Genomic DNA, 17,857 nt, shown 5'->3' with positions numbered 1-17,857 from the left:
GTCTAATATAGTGTCCATAATCTGTGGTGTTCTGTAACCAATACCGTACTACATCAGAAAACAGTGTCTGTATTGCAGAATCCAATAATCTGGGCCTAATATACACTCACCTAAAGAATTATTAGGAACACCATACTAATACGGTGTTGGACCCCCTTTTGCCTTCAGAACTGCCTTAATTCTACGTGGCATTGATTCAACAAGGTGCTGATAGCATTCTTTAGAAATGTTGGCCCATATTGATAGGATAGCATCTTGCAGTTGATGGAGATTTGAGGGATGCACATCCAGGGCACGAAGCTCCCACTCCACCACATCCCAAAGATGCTCTATTGGGTTGAGATCTGGTGACTGTGGGGGCCATTTTAGTACAGTGAACTCATTGTCATTTTCAAGAAACCAAAATGATTTGAGCTTTGTGACATGGTGCATTATCCTGCTGGAAGTAGCCATCAGAGGATGGTACTACATCAGAAAACAGTGTCTGTATTGCAGATTCCAATAATCTGGGTATATTATAGTGTCCATAATCTGTGGTGTTCTGTAATCAATAGTGTACTACATCAGAAAACAGTGTCTGTATTGCAGAATCCAATAATCTGGGCCTAATATAGTGTCCATAATCTGTGGTGTTCTGTGACATATACTGTCCTGCATTCGAAAACTGTGTCTGTATTGCAAATTCCAATAATCTGGGCCTAATATAGTGTCCGTATTCTGTGGTGTTCTGTAACCAATACTGTACTACATCAGAAAACAGTGTCTGTATTGCAGATTCCAATAATCTGGGCCTAGTATAGTGTCCATATTCTGTGGTGTTCTGTAACCAATACTGTACTACTGTGTATGTATATACACTCACCTAAAGAATTATTAGGAACACCTGTTCTATTTCTCATTAATGCTATTATCTAGTCAACTAATCACATTGCAGTTGCTTCAATGCATGTAGGGTTGTGGTCCTGCTCAAGACAATCTCCTGAACTCCAAACTGAATGTCAGAATGGGAAAGAAAGGTGATTTAAGCAATTTTGAGCGTGGCATGGTTGTTGGTGCCAGACGGGACGGTCTTAGTATTTCACAATCTGCTCAGTTACTGGGATTTTCACGCACAACCATTTCTAGGGTTTACAAAGAATGGTGTGAAAAGGGAAAAACATCCAGTATGCGGCAGTCCTGTGGGCGAAAATGCCTTGTTGATGCTAGAGGTCAGAGGAGAATGGGCCGACTGATTCAAGCTGATAGAAGAGCAACGTTGACTGAAATAACCATTCGTTACAACTGAGGTATGCAGCAAAGCATTTGTGAAGCCACAACACGCACAGCCGTGAGGCGGATGGGCTACAACAGCAGAAGACCCCACCGGGTACCACTCATCTCCACTACAAATAGGAAAAAGAGGCTACAATTTGCACGAGATCACCTAAATTGGACTGTTGAAGACTGGAAAAATGTTGCCTGGTCTGATGAGTCTTGATTTCTGTTGAGACATTCAAATGGTAGAGTCCGAATTTGGCGTAAACAGAATGAGAACATGTATCCATCATGCCTTGTTACCACTGTGCAGGCTGGTGGTGTAATGGTGTGGGGGATGTTTTCTGGGTACACTTTAAGCCCCTTAGTGCCAATTGGCCATCGTTTAAATGCCACGGGCTACCTGAGCATTGTTTCTGACCATGTCCATCCCTTCATGACCACCATGTACCCATCCTCTGATGGCTACTTCCAGCAGGATAACGCACCATGTCACAAAGCTTGAATCATTTCAAATTGGTTTCTTGAACATGACAATGAGTTCACTGTACTAAAATGGCCCTCACAGTCACCAGATCTCAACCCAATAGAGCATCTTTGGGATGTGGTGGAACGGGAGCTTCGTGCCCTGGATGTGCATCCCTCAAATCTCCATCAACTGCAAGATGCTATCCTATCAATATGGGCCAACATTTCTAAAGAATGCTATCAGCACCTTGTTGAATCAATGCCACGTAGAATTAAGGCAGTTCTGAAGGCAAACACCGTATTAGTATGGTGTTCCTAATAATTCTTTAGGTGAGTGTGTGTGTGTGTGTGTATATATATATATATATATATATATATATATACACATGTATACTCATTGACAAAAAAATAATGGACCTAGACATGTCAGACTGCTGCAAAACTCGGCATGCAATTATGTCTCAGATGTCTCAGGCAGATATGTAAATTATTACAGTTGTGGTCTCATTAGACACTAGGTCTTACCACAAGAAGGTGTAAAAGTTATTCCCCCGCTGCTCTATAAAAAGCTTGCAGGGGCTACTTTTGGATAGTGTACCTTTTGATGAGAGATCGATTTCCTCTAGACATGTGTCTATGACACACTCATATATTTTGCTCAGCTGACAGACTTTGAGAGGGGGCGCATCATTGGACTAAGTCAAGCAGGATGCTCATTTTGATGAACTGCCTATCATCTAGGCCATTTTGACCTAGCTGGTAGGAGGTGGTAGGAGCAGTTATTACGTGAGGACACACAAACTGGGTCCAGATGGCCCAGACAGACCACCAGTAGAGAGGAATTTTTGACCAGCAGACAATCATGAGAAGCTTCCGCCATTATGTTGTCCACCATCCAGGAATTGATGGCACCTTCATTTTACACCGCTTTATGTACTTGGACCATTTCAGCCACTTAGCAGAAGCAAATTTGGTGTTACAGCGCCCATTAACTGTCCTGCCACTAAGAATCCTGAACTGGTATGGACTGGAACCATATTGTCTTTACCAACAAATTCAGGTTCTGTTTGAGATCTGACAATGGTCAGGTTCCAGTATGGAGGCATTTTGTTGAGCACTTAATTCTGCTTTTGCTGTGGAGCAACACACTGCCCCAAATACTGTTGTGGTGATCTAGGGAGCCAATGCATACGACAGTTGGTCACTTCTAGTAGTGGTACGAGAGATACTAACAGCTTAGCAATATATGCAGGGCCATATGTGTTGCCTCTCATGGCAGGGCTTCTAACTGGCATTTTTCCGCTGGATAATGCTAGCCAACACACTCCTAGGAATGTCTCTGCCAGATTGCAACATTTTCTTGGCCTGCCTGGTCAACAGATTTATTGCCAATCGAGCCTTTATAGGGCTAGCTATTTGGAAAAACAAACCCCTTCTATATAAGGTCTCACAGCTGACAATTAATATCAGGGCAAAAACCAAACCTATAGAGACAGGATTGTGTTAAGGCACAGATCTGGAGAAAGGTTAAAACAAATTTCTGTTGCACTAAAATTTCCCAAGAGCACAGTGGCTTTTCCAAGACTGCTTTACCAAGAGCTGACCTTGCAGCTTGATAATCATAAGGTAACTCATGTAGGTGTGTTATATAGACCACCTAGCCAAGTCAAAGAATTAGATGATCTACTAGTTGAGGAAATAGCTAAAATGACATTGAAGGGGGAAGTTATCATTATGGGAGACTTCAATCTTCCAGATGTAAACTGGAAAACCAAAATAGCTAGTTCTGCCAGGAGTACAGATATTCTAAATTCCCTACTGGGATTATCTCTACAGCAAGTAGTGGAGGAGCCAACCCGGAAGGAGGCCATTTTAGATTTAGTATTCACAAATAGGAATTTGGTATCTGATATTACTGTAGGGGAAAGCTTGGAATCTAGTGATCACCAGTCAGTGTGGTTTACTATAAGTACAGTGACTGAGTCACACCACACAAAAACAAAAGTTTTAGATTTTAGAAAAACAGATTTTTCTAAAATTAGATTAGTGGTATACGAGTCCCTATCAGACTGGAACAGTTTCATTGGAGTCCAGGAGAAATGGGACTACTTAAAAGTGGCACTATTGAAGGCAACAGAAACTTGCATTAGGCTTGTCAGTAAAAGCAAAAAAAAAAAAAAAGAGACCACAGTGGTACTCAGCAGAAGTGGCCAAAATCATTAAAAACAAAAAGATAGCATTTAGGAATTATAAAAAAAAAAAAAACGAGGATGACAGACAAATTTATAAGATTAGGCAGAGAGAGGCCAAACAAGTTATAAGAGCTTCTAAAGCACAGGCAGAAGAGAAATTAGCTCAGTCAGGGAAAAAAGGCGATAAGGCCTTCTTCAGATACATAAATGAAAAATGGAAACTAAAACAAGGAATTACCAAATTAAAAACAAAAGAAGGAAGGTATATGGAAGAAGATACAGAACTAGCTGACTGCCTCAATGAATACTTCTGTTCAGTTTTTACAAAGGAAAATGAGGGAGAAGGACTTCAGTTAGGAAAGAAGATTAAATAAATCTTTTGATGCATGTGTCTTTACAGAGGAAGAGGTTCTAAGTCAGCTGTCTAAAATTAATACAAATAAGTCACAGGGGCCTGATGGGATACACCCAAAGCTATTAAAAGAGCTCAGCCGTGAACTAGCAAAATCATTAACAGATTTATTTAACCAATCACTGGCAACAGGAGTCGTCCCAGAAGATTGGAAATTAGCAAATGTTGTGCCCATTCACAAGAAAGGTAGTAGGGAGGAATCGGGCAACTATAGGTCAGTAAGCCTGACATCAATAGTGGGGAAATTAATGGAAACCATACTTAAGGAGAGGATTGTGGAACATCTAAAATCCCATGGATTGAAAGATGAAAAACAGCATGGGTTTACTTCAGGGAGATCATGTCAAACTAATCTTATTGATTTTTTTGATTGGGTGGCTAAAATAATAGATGGAGGAGGTGCAGTAGACATCGCTTATCTAGACTTAAGTAAGGCTTTTGATACTGTCCCACATAGAAGGCTTATCAATAAAGTGCAGTCTTTGGGCTTGGACTCCCATATTGTTGAATGGATTAGGCAGTGGCTGAGGGACAGGCAACAGAGGGTTGTAGTCAATGGAGTATATTCAGACCAAGGTCTTGTTACTAGTGGGGTACCTCAGGGATCTGTTCTGGTACCCATATTGTTTAATATCTTTATCAGCGAAATTGCAGAAGGCCTCAATGTTAAGGTATGTCTTTTTGCTGATGACACAAAGATTTGTAACAGGGTTGATGTTCCTGGAGGGATGCACCAAATGGAAAAGGACTTAGTAAAACTAGAGGAATGGTCAAAAATCTGGCAACTAAAATTTAATGTTGATAAGTGTAAGAATTCTCAGACTGTGAGAAAAAGTTTTTCTGGTCTGATGAAACCAAGATTGAACTTTTTAGTCTCAATTCTAAGTGTCATGTCTGGAGGAAACTAGGCACTGCTCATCACCTGCCCAATAACATCCCTACAGTAAAGCATTGTGGTGACAGCATTATGCTTTGGAAGGTATTTTTCAGTGGCTGGGACAGAGAGACTTGTCAGAGTTGAGGGAAAGCTGAATGGAGCAAAGTACAGAGATGTTGTAAGTGAAAAACTGATCCAGAGTAGGCTGGTGGTTCAACTTCCAAAAAAACAATGAACCTAAGCACACAACCAAAACAGCAAGGAGTGGCTTAGGGACATCTCTGTGAATGTCCTTGAGTGGCCCAGCCAGAGCCCTGAGTACGGCATACATATTAGGACATCGTCAGACATCATCCACAACTCCATCCTCCGTCAGGCAAAACTCCCTCCTACCTCAGACTTTAGACAAAACTCTGTCCTCCCTCATCCGAAACTCCATCAGACCTCAGACAAAGCTCCGTCCTCCATCAGACATCAGACAAAACTCCGTCCTCCGTCAGGCAAAACTCCATCAGACCTCAGACATCAGACAAAACTCCGTCCTCCATCAGGCAAAACTCCATCAGACCTCAGACATCAGACAAAACTCCGTCCTCCATCAGGCAAAACTCCATCAGACCTCAGACATCAGACAAAACTCCGTCCTCCGTCAGGCAAAACTCCATCAGACCTCAGACATCAGACAAAACTCCGTCCTCCGTCAGGCAAAACTCCATCAGACCTCAGACATCAGACAAAACTCCGTCCTCCGTCAGGCAAAACTCCATCAGACCTCAGACATCAGCTAAAACTCTGTCCTCCCTCAGACATCAGCCAAAACTCCGTCCTCCCTAACTCAAAATACGCCCTACTACACACACTCTTCACCTGACGGAGCTGCTAGCTGCTGGAGAGGCAAAGGACCTGTGATGACGTCATGACCATGTGACGAGTCACGTGTGTGGGAGGGGTCAGATGTGCACAGCAGCTGGTAGAGTGTACAGAACAGTAGCCATCAAATAGAGCTCTGTACTAGAGATGTGTGTGTAACCTGCATGTAGCAGAGCTGTGTACTGTGTTACAGAGATGTATGTGTAACCTGCAGGTAGCAAATCTGTATGTGTAACCTGCAGGTAGCAGAGCTGTGTACTGTGTAGCAGATCTGTATGCGTAACCTGCAGGTAGCAGAGCTGTGTACTGTGTAGTAGATCTGTATGTGTAACCTGCAGGTAGCAGAGCTGTGTACTGTGTAGTAGATCTGTATGTGTAACCTGCATGTAGCAGAGCTGTGTACTGTGTTACAGAGATGTATGTGTAACCTGCAGGTAGCAGATCTGTATGTGTAACCTGCAGGTAGCAGAGCTGTGTACTGTGTAGCAGATCTGTATGTGTAACCTGCAGGTAGCAGAGCTGTGTACTGTGTAGTAGATCTGTATGTGTAACCTGCATGTAGCAGAGCTGTGTACTGTGTAGTAGATATGTATGTGTAACCTGCATGTAGCAGAGCTGTGTACTGTGTTACAGAGATGTATGTGTAACCTGCAGGTAGCAGATCTGTATGTGTAACCTGCAGGTAGCAGAGCTGTGTACTGTGTAGCAGATCTGTATGTGTAACCTGCAGGTAGCAGAGCTGTGTACTGTGTAGTAGATCTGTATGTGTAACCTGCATGTAGCAGAGCTGTGTACTGTGTTACAGAGATGTATGTGTAACCTGCATGTAGCAGAGCTGTGTACTGTGTTACAGAGATGTATGTGTAACCTGCAGGTAGCAGATCTGTATGTGTAACCTGCAGGTAGCAGAGCTGTGTACTGTGTAGCAGATCTGTATGTGTAACCTGCAGGTAGCAGAGCTGTGTACTGTGTAGTAGATCTGTATGTGTAACCTGCATGTAGCAGAGCTGTGTACTGTGTTACAGAGATGTATGTGTAACCTGCAGGTAGCAGAGCTGTGTACTGTGTAGCAGATCTGTATGTGTAACCTGCATGTAGCAGAGCTGTGTACTGTGTAGCAGAGCTGTATGTGTAACCTGCATGTAGCAGAGCTGTGTACTGTGTAGCAGTGCTGTATGTGTAACCTGCATGTAGCAGAGCTGTGTACTGTGTAGCAGAGCTGTATGTGTAACCTGCATGTAGCAGTGCTGTGTACTGTGTTACAGAGATGTGTGTGTAACCGCATGTAGCAGAGCTTTTTACTGTGTAACAGAGATGTGTGTGTAACCTGGGAACTATAAAAAAGTGTAAAATAAAACATAAAAATTCAGATCACCCCCCCTTTTCCCAAAATGAAAATAAAAGAACTAAAAAAATACACATCATGGGTGTCGCAATGTGTAAAAACACCCATTGTATAAAAATATATTCCCCATACGGCAAACGGCAAAACAGGAAAAAAAAAAAAGAGTCCAAATGTCCGATTCGCCGTTTAAAAATCTTAAACACCCCAGAATTGTATCAGTGAAAAGTTCAGATTGCCCCGCAAAAAATGAGCCCCCATCCAGCTCTGTACACATAATTCCCAAAAAGTTATAGAGCTCAAAATATGGCGACAAAAAATAAAAATCTGATTCTGTAAATCTCCTGTCACTCCGAGTTACTCAGAATTGGTAACCCTAATTAATAAATACATGCAACATGAATGCATTTATGCCGCTTCACACAGATCACAAGTGTTAGGCCTCTTGCACATGAACGTTGTTGGTCCATTCCGTGCATTGGGGACAGCAATTTGCAGTCCCCAATGCACGGGCAACGTGCGTGCAGCGGCCGGGACAGATCCAGACCCATTCAACTTGAATGGGTCCGTGAATATGTTCTACTTTTTTGCTGTGCGGAGGCATGGCCAGAAACACCACGGAAGCACTCTGTAGTGCTTCTGTGGGGATCCGATCCGTGTTTCTGTTCCGTTCAAGTGAATGGGTCGACATCACGGATGCGGGATGCACACGGCTGGTGCCCTGTGTATTGCGGAACCGCCGTATGTGGTCCACAATACGACCACAGGCACACAGCGACCATGTGCAAGAGGCCTTACAAAGATGGGATTTAAGGTGCACATCCTCTTATGCTTCCCATATTCCACAGATTTAGATCACACAGCTACTTACAGTTGTGCTGATAAGTTTACATACCCTTGCAGAATTTATGATTTCTTAAAGGGGTATTCTCATCTTCCCTTTTTCATACTTACCTTCCTTGAGCGTGACGTTCACTTCCTGTATTCTTCTCCCGGCCGGGCCGCGCTTGCGCAGAAGACTGAAGATTCTCTCCCAGCCGGGCCGCGCAATGTCCTGAACGCGCACGGCGCTGCGCATGTGCCATGGTGACTTATTCCTGGCCTGTATAGTACAGAGTCGGCGTGCGCATTCGCGGCTCTGTACTATACTGGCCAGGAAGAAGTCATCATGGCGCATGCGCGGCGGCATGCGCGTTCAGGACATTGCGCGGCCCAGCCGGGAGAGAATTTTCCGTCTTCTGCGCAAGCGTGGCCCGGCTGGATTCGACAGGAGAGGTGGCCGTGACCAGGGGAGACCAAAGACAACATCAGGTAAGAGGGGACTTATTTTCTAAAAAAGGATGGGAATTGGGTAATAAAATGTATTTAGAAAAATTATCACTGTCAAATCATTAACAGATTTAACAGTGATCATTAAGATGAGAATACCCCTTTAACCATTGTTCAAAGAATATGATTGATACCACAGACACTTTTCTCTCTCTCATGGTTAGTGGTCGGCTGAAGCCATTTATGTCAAACAACGGTGTTTACTCTTTATAAATCATAATCACAACACAAACTCCCCAAATGACCCTGATCAGAAGTTTACACGCCCCAGTTATTAATACCATGTATTGCCCCCTTTAACATCAATGACAGCTTGAAGTCTTTTGTGGTAGTTATGGATGAGGGTCTTTATTTTCTCAGATGGTAAAACTGCCCATTCTTCCTGTTGAAAAAAAAAGCAATTCCACCACAGTTTTACGTGATTTTTATTTACGACATTCGATGTGCGATAAAACTGACTGGTTACTTTTATTCTACAGGTCAGATAGAATCCGGCAATACCTTATATGTATAGTTTTTCTTGCGTTTTAATAGTGATAAAAAAATAAAAATATCCGATTTTTTTTTTGTCGCCATATTTTGAGCCCTATAACTTTTTTGTAATTATGTGTACGGAGCTGGGTGGGGGCTCATTTTTTGCGGGGCAATCTAAACTTTTTATTGATACCATTCTGGGGTGTTTAAGACTTTTTGATCACTTTTTATTTACATTTTTGTAGCAAATGAAGTGACCAAAAACGGCGAATCGGACATTTGGACTCTTTTGTTTTTCTGTTTTGCTGTTTGCCGTATGGGGAATTAATTTTTATACAATGGGCGTTTTTACACATTGCGAAACCCATGATGTGTCTTTTATTTTAATTTTGGGAAAAGGGGGGTGATCTGAATATTTATGGTTTTTTTTTACACTTTTTTATAGTTCCCAGATTACACACACATCTCTGTAACACAGTACACAGCTCTGCTACATGCGGTTAGACAAACTGCTCTATATACACAGTACACAGCTCTGCTACCTGCAGGTTGCACATACATCCCTGTAACACAGTACACAGCTCTGCTACATGCAGGTTACACATACAGCTCCGCTACACAGCTCTGCTACATGCAGGTTACACATACAGCTCTGCTACACAGTACACAGCTCTGCTACATTCAGGTTACACATACAGCTCTGCTACACAGTACACAGCACTGCTACATGCAGGTTACACATACAGCACTGCTACACAGTACACAGCTCTGCTACATGCAGGTTACACATACAGCTCTGCTACACAGTACACAGCTCTGCTACATGCAGGTTACACATACAGATCTGCTACACAGTACACAGCTCTGCTACCTGCAGGTTACACATACAGATCTGCTACACAGTACACAGCTCTGCTACCTGCAGGTTACACATACATCTCTGTAACACAGTACACAGCTCTGCTACATGCAGGTTACACATACAGATCTACTACACAGTACACAGCTCTGCTACCTGCAGGTTACACATACAGATCTGCTACACAGTACACAGCTCTGCTACCTGCAGGTTACACATACATCTCTGTAACACAGTACACAGCTCTGCTACATGCAGGTTACACATACATCTCTGTAACACTGTACACAGCTCTGCTACATGCAGGTTACACACACATCTCTAGTACAGAGCTCTATTTGATGGCTACTGTTCTGTACACTCTACCAGCTGCTGTGCACATCTGACCCCTCCCACACACGTGACTCGTCACATGGTCATGACGTCATCACAGGTCCTTTGCCTCTCCAGCAGCTAGCAGCTCCGTCAGGTGAAGAGTGTGTGTAGTAGGGCGTATTTTGAGTTAGGGAGGACGGAGTTTTGGCTGATGTCTGAGGGAGGACAGAGTTTTAGCTGATGTCTGAGGTCTGATGGAGTTTTGCCTGACGGAGGACGGAGTTTTGCCTGACGGAGGACGGAGTTTTGCCTGATGTCTGAGGTCTGATGGAGTTTTGGGTGAGGGAGGACGGAGTTTTGTCTGATGTCTGATGGAGTTTTGCCTGACGGAGGACGGAGTTTTGTCTGATGTCTGAGGCCTGATGGAGTTTTGCCTGACGGAGGACGGAGTTTTGTCTGATGTCTGAGGTCTGATGGAGTTTTGCCTAATGGAGGACGGAGTTTTGTCTGATGTCTGAGGTCTGATGGAGTTTTGGGTGACGGAGGACGGAGTTTTGTCTGATGTCTGAGGTCTGATGGAGTTTTGTCTGATGTCTGAGGTCTGATGGAGTTTTGGCTGATGTCTGAGGTCTGATGGAGTTTTGCCTGATGGAGGACGGAGTTTTGTCTGATGTCTGAGGTCTGATGGAGTTTTGCCTGACGGAGGACGGAGTTTTGTCTCATGTCTGAGGTCTGATGGAGTTTTGCCTGATGGAGGATGGAGTTTTGTCTGATGTCTGAGGTCTGATGGAGTTTTGCCTGACGGAGGACGGAGTTTTGTCTCATGTCTGAGGTCTGATGGAGTTTTGCCTGACGGAGGACGGAGTTTTGTCTGATGTCTGAGGTCTGATGGAGTTTTGCCTGATGGAGGACGGAGTTTTGTCTGATGTCTGAGGTCTGATGGAGTTTTGCCTGACGGAGGACGGAGTTTTGTCTGATGTCTGAGGCCTGATGGAGTTTTGCCTGACGGAGGACGGAGTTTTGTCTGATGTCTGAGGTCTGATGGAGTTTTGGATGAGGGAGGACGGAGTTTTGTCTGAGGTCTGATGGAGTTTTGGATGAGGGAGGACAGAGTTTTGTCTAAAGTCTGAGGTAGGAGGGAGTTTTGCCTGACGGTGGATGGAGTTGTGGATGATGTCTGACGAGGGCTCAGGCGAGGTCCTCCTAGTAGGACATGTTGGCTAATCTCTCAATTTTATCATCAGTTTGAGGGCTTAGTAAGTCTGCAGAGTGCACCTGTCTTTGCTATTATTATATTGTTACATTGATTATCACATCCACATAATTGCTATCTTGTGTAGGATGTCTAGTGGGTACTTCTGGTCCGCCGCAGGCATCCTTCACTGTATGCATTTTTGCTGGGGATCGCCATTAGCAACCGGCCACAAGTGCAGGATTTGCTCCCCTGGATATATATGCACAACTGCATGTGGGTTTGAGCACTTCCTGCCTGTTTAACACCACACAATTTTTTTTCATTTGTTTGCATATAGAGATACCTGGAGGTGTAAAAACTCTAATTTAAATGAGCCTGTTTTCCATCCACTGGCTAGATTTAGGGGCACCTGTGAGTCCTGGGCCATATCAGCCAGTCTTTAGTGGGACTCGCAGACTCCTCCCTCCTCCTATTGCTAGCATGGTTTCATGCTGGAGGTAACTGGGGAGGTGTCTGTGAGTCGGACCTTTACGCTCGGGCTCAGACATGTCCTCCTAGTAGGACATGTTGGCTAATCTCTCAATTTTATCATCAGTTTGAGGGCTTAGTAAGACCGCAGACTGCACCTGTCTTTGCTATTATGATATTGTTATAAGGGAATCTGTCACCCCGATTTTGAACCATTATTTACAGTATCACATGGGTAGCACTGCAGATATGGAGTCTGGACCACAATTTAGAATTTTCCTACTGCCCCCTGTTACCCTGCTGTCAGCGCTCAGAGCTGCATTGAAATACGTTACCAGAACTCTCGTGCATACACACATAATTCCTCTCCGTTGTGTTAGAAAAGCTCAGTAATTCAGACTGTGTATATCAGTGCAGCTTTGAGCGCAGACAGCAGGGGAAACTGAGGCAATTGGAAAAAATGTGATCTGGACTCCTTATCTGCAGTGCTACTCATATTTTACTGTATATAATAGTCTAAAATCAGGGTGACAGATTCCCATTAAAGGGGTTGTCTCACTTCAGCAAATATAATTTATTATGTAGAGGAAGTTAATAGAAGGCACTTACTAATGTATTGTGATTGTCCATATTGCCTCCTTTGCTGGCTGGATTCATTTTTTCATATCATTATACACTGCTCGATTTCACAGTTATGACCACCCTGCAATTCATCAGTGGTGGTCATGCTTGTACACTATAGAAAAAAGTGATGGCCCCTCTAGTGGCCGGCACAGTGGGAGCTCACATAGGCTGGTGCTTTTTCCTATAGTGTGGAAGGACGGCCAGCACTGCTGGATTGCAAGGTGGTCGTAACCATGGAAACGAGCAATGTATAATGTGATGGAAAAATGAATTCAATCAGAAAAGGAAGCAATATGGATAATAGTCATATATTAGTAACTGGTTTGCATTAACTTCCTCTGCATAATAAATGCTATTTGCTGAAGAGAGGCATCCCCTTTAACGCACACCTAAAGAAAAGACACAGGTATGTGCAGGGATGTGGCACCTGACTGCTGCAGCTAATTTATTTCCTCAGCTGTAGCCTGCTGAGGATAGTGATTGGCTGCAGCAGTCATGTGCATGTCATAGCTGCTGTTTGTAAGCAATCAGTGGCAAAGTATGGTGCTGGAATAAGGGGGGAGTATATGGTGTTTTTTAAGCTATTGTAGAGGCTGTCCAAGGTTTTTAATTATCTCAGACAATGGCTTTATGTAAAACTTTAAAGATCACCTGTCCCCACTCCTGACATGTCTGTTTTAATATCTCCATGCATTCCCCATGTAATAACAATTCTGGAGCATCTGTTTTTATTACTCTATGCTGTGCCATTCTTTTATTATTTCTACTAGAAGTTATTATTATTAATGAACTGCTAGCAGTCTACAGTAAGGGTATAGAGGGGTGGTAACCAGTTGGGGGTGAAAGCACAAAAAACATACCCACATACTGCTATGTAAATGGAAAATAAAAAGTTATGGCCCCAGAAAGTCAGGGAGTGAAAAACGTAAATGCAAAACTAAATGGGGCTGAAAGGGTTAAAGATGTCATTACTGATGAGTGAGCGTTTTTGCTTGTTTATCAGGTGCATTCATATGCATGCTCATTCCTGATAAGTGCCTTGATTCACAGACCATGTAAAAGGGCCTTAAAGTGTAACTAACTATTCAACAAACTCTGCATTAATCAAAAGTACCGTGTGTCTACAAAAGGAAAAACACAATTTCTGGCCACTATATGACTTGTATCTGGCAGTTTTTAGCAGTTTTCCCTTTTGCACGCTGAATATCGAGTTTAGTGGGTGGAGACTGCCATCCGCTGTACACAGAAATTAGAGGAGAATCTGCTTCCTAACCTTCTATTACTCATTCAGAACCAGCCCCAGGATCATGAAGGATATTACAGAAAAGTACTGACATGTATGGTTGTGAATAAAGAACTTGTGCTGAGTAGAGTTGAGCGAACACCTGGATGTTCGGGTTCGAGAAGTTCGGCCGAACATCCCGGAAATGTTCGGGTTCGGGATCCGAACCCGATCCGAACTTCGTCCCGAACCCGAACCCCATTGAAGTCAATGGGGACCCGAACTTTTCGGCACTAAAAAGGCTGTAAAACAGCCCAGGAAAGAGCTAGAGGGCTGCAAAAGGCAGCAACATGTAGGTAAATCCCCTGCAAACAAATGTGGATAGGGAAATGAATTAAAATAAAAATTAAATAAATAAAAATTAACCAAAATCAATTGGAGAGAGGTTCCATAGCAGAGAATCTGGCTTCCCGTCACCCACCACTGGAACAGTCCATTCTCAGATATTTAGGCCCCGGCACCCAGGCAGAGGAGAGAGGTCCCGTAACAGAGAATCTGTCTTCATGTCAGCAGAGAATTAGTCTGCATGTCATAGCAGAGAATGAGGCTTCACGTCAGCCACCACTGCAACAGTCCATTGGCATATATTTAGGCCCAGCACCCAGGCAGAGGAGGGAGGTCCCGTAACAGAGAATCTGTCTTCATGTCAGCAGAGAATTAGTCTGCATGTCATAGCAGAGAATGAGGCTTCACGTCAGCCACCACTGCAACAGTCCATTGGCATATATTTAGGCCCAGCACACCAGGCAGAGGAGAGAGGTCCCGTAACAGAGAATCTGGCTTCATGTCAGCAGAGAATCAGTCTGCATGTCATAGCAGAGAATGAGGCTTCACGTCAGCCACCACTGCAACAGTCCATTGGCATATATTTAGGCCCAGCACACACACAGGCAGAGGAGAGAGGTCCCGTAACAGAGAATCTGGCTTCATGTCAGCAGAGAATCAGTCTGCATGTCATAGCAGAGAATGAGGCTTCACGTCAGCCACCACTGCAACAGTCCATTGGCATATATTTAGGCCCAGCACACACACAGGCAGAGGAGAGAGGTCCCGTAACAGAGAATCTGGCTTCATGTCAGCAGAGAATCAGTCTGCATGTCATAGCAGAGAATGAGGCTTCACGTCAGCCACCACTGCAACAGTCCATTGGCATATATTTAGGCCCAGCACACACAGGCAGAGGAGAGAGGTCCCGTAACAGAGAATCTGGCTTCATGTCAGCAGAGAATCAGTCTGCATGTCATAGCAGAGAATGAGGCTTCACGTCAGCCACCACTGCAACAGTCCATTGGCATATATTTAGGCCCAGCACACACACAGGCAGAGGAGAGAGGTCCCGTAACAGAGAATCTGGCTTCATGTCAGCAGAGAATCAGTCTGCATGTCATAGCAGAGAATGAGGCTTCACGTCAGCCACCACTGCAACAGTCCATTGGCATATATTTAGGCCCAGCACACACACAGGCAGAGGAGAGAGGTCCCGTAACAGAGAATCTGGCTTCATGTCAGCAGAGAATCAGTCTGCATGTCATAGCAGAGAATGAGGCTTCACGTCAGCCACCACTGCAACAGTCCATTGGCATATATTTAGGCCCAGCACACACACAGGCAGAGGAGAGAGGTCCCGTAACAGAGAATCTGGCTTCATGTCAGCAGAGAATCAGTCTGCATGTCATAGCAGAGAATGAGGCTTCACGTCAGCCACCACTGCAACAGTCCATTGGCATATATTTAGGCCAAGCACACACAGGCAGAGGAGAGAGGTCCCGTAACAGAGAATCTGGCTTCATGTCAGCAGAGAATCAGTCTGCATGTCATAGCAGAGAATGAGGCTTCACGTCACCCACCACTGCAACAGTCCATTGGCATATATTTAGGCCTAGCACACAGGCAGAGCAGAGAGGTCCCGTAACAGACAATCTGGCTTCATGTCAGCAGAGAATCAGTCTGCATGTCATAGCAGAGAATGAGGCTTCACGTCACCACCACTGCAACAGTCCATTGGCATATATTTAGGCCTAGCACACAGGCAGAGCAGAGAGGTCCCGTAACAGACGATCTGGCTTCATGTCAGCAGAGAATCAGTCTGCATGTCATAGCAGAGAATGAGGCTTCACGTCAGCCACCACTGCAACAGTCCATTGGCATATATTTAGGCCTAGCACACAGGCAGAGGAGAGAGGTCCCGTAACAGACAATCTGGCTTCATGTCAGCAGAGAATCAGTCTGCATGTCATAGCAGAGAATGAGGCTTCACGTCACCCACCACTGCAACAGTCCATTGGCATATATTTAGGCCTAGCACACAGGCAGAGCAGAGAGGTCCCGTAACAGACAATCTGGCTTCATGACAGCAGAGAATCAGTCTGCATGTCATAGCAGAGAATGAGGCTTCACGTCACCCACCACTGCAACAGTCCATTGGCATATATTTAGGCCTAGCACACAGGCAGAGCAGAGAGGTCCCGTAACAGACGATCTGGCTTCATGTCAGCAGAGAATCAGTCTGCATGTCATAGCAGAGAATGAGGCTTCACGTCAGCCACCACTGCAACAGTCCATTGGCATATATTTAGGCCTAGCACACAGGCAGAGCAGAGAGGTCCCGTAACAGACAATCTGGCTTCATGTCAGCAGAGAATCAGTCTGCATGTCATAGCAGAGAATCAGGCTTCACGTCAGCCACCACTGCAACAGTCCATTGTCATAAATTTAGGCCCAGCACCCAGGCAGAGGAGAGAGGTCCCGTAACAGACAATCTGGCTTCATGTCAGCAGAGAATTAGTCTGCATGTCATAGCAGAGAATCAGGCTTCATGTCAGCCACCACTGCAACAGTCCATTGGCATATATTTAGGCCTAGCACACAGGCAGAGGAGAGGTTCATTCAACTTTGGGTAGCCTCGCAATATAATGGTAAAATGAAAATAAAAATAGGATTGAATGAGGAAGTGCCCTGGAGTCCAATAATATATGGTTATGGGGAGGTAGTTAATGTCTAATCTGGACAAGGAACGGACAGGTCCTGTGGGATCCATGCCTGGTTCATTTTTATGAACGTCAGCTTGTCCACATTGGCTGTAGACAGGCGGCTGCGTTTGTCTGTAATGACGCCCCCTGCCGTGCTGAATACACGTTCAGACAAAACGCTGGCTGCCGGGCAGGCCAGCACCTCCAAGGCATAAAAGGCTAGCTCTGGCCACGTGGACAATTTAGAGACCCAGAAGTTGAATGGGGCCGAACCATCAGTCAGTACGTGGAGGGGTGTGCACACGTACTGTTCCACCATGTTAGTGAAATGTTGCCTCCTGCTAACACGTTGCGTATCAGGTGGTGGTGCAGTTAGCTGTGGCGTGTTGACAAAAGTTTTCCACATCTCTGCCATGCTAACCCTGCCCTCAGAGGAGCTGGCCGTGACACAGCTGCCTTGGCGACCTCTTGCTCCTCCTCTGCCTTGGCCTTGGGCTTCCACTTGTTCCCCTGTGACATTTGGGAATGCTCTCAGTAGCGCGTCTACCAACGTGCGCTTGTACTCGCGCATCTTCCTATCACGCTCCAGTGCAGGAAGTAAGGTGGGCACATTGTCTTTGTAGCGTGGATCCAGCAGGGTGGCAACCCAGTAGTCCGCACAGGTTAAAATGTGGGCAACTCTGCTGTCGTTGCGCAGGCACTGCAGCATGTAGTCGCTCATGTGTGCCAGGCTGCCCAGGGGTAAGGACAAGCTGTCCTCTGTGGGAGGCGTATCGTCATCGTCCTGCCTTTCCCCCCAGCCACGCACCAGTGATGGACCCGAGCTGCGTTGGGTGCCACCCCGCTGTGACCATGCTTCATCCTCATCCTCCTCCACCTCCTCCTCATCCTCGTCCTCCTCGTCCTCCAGTAGTGGGCCCTGGCTGG

The sequence above is a fragment of the Bufo gargarizans genome, chromosome 1, assembly GCF_014858855.1.
Source record: "Bufo gargarizans isolate SCDJY-AF-19 chromosome 1, ASM1485885v1, whole genome shotgun sequence".
Classification (NCBI taxonomy): Eukaryota; Metazoa; Chordata; class Amphibia; order Anura; family Bufonidae; genus Bufo; species Bufo gargarizans.
The sequence above is the reverse complement of the archived record's forward strand: the minus strand, read 5'-3'. Positions refer to the sequence as shown.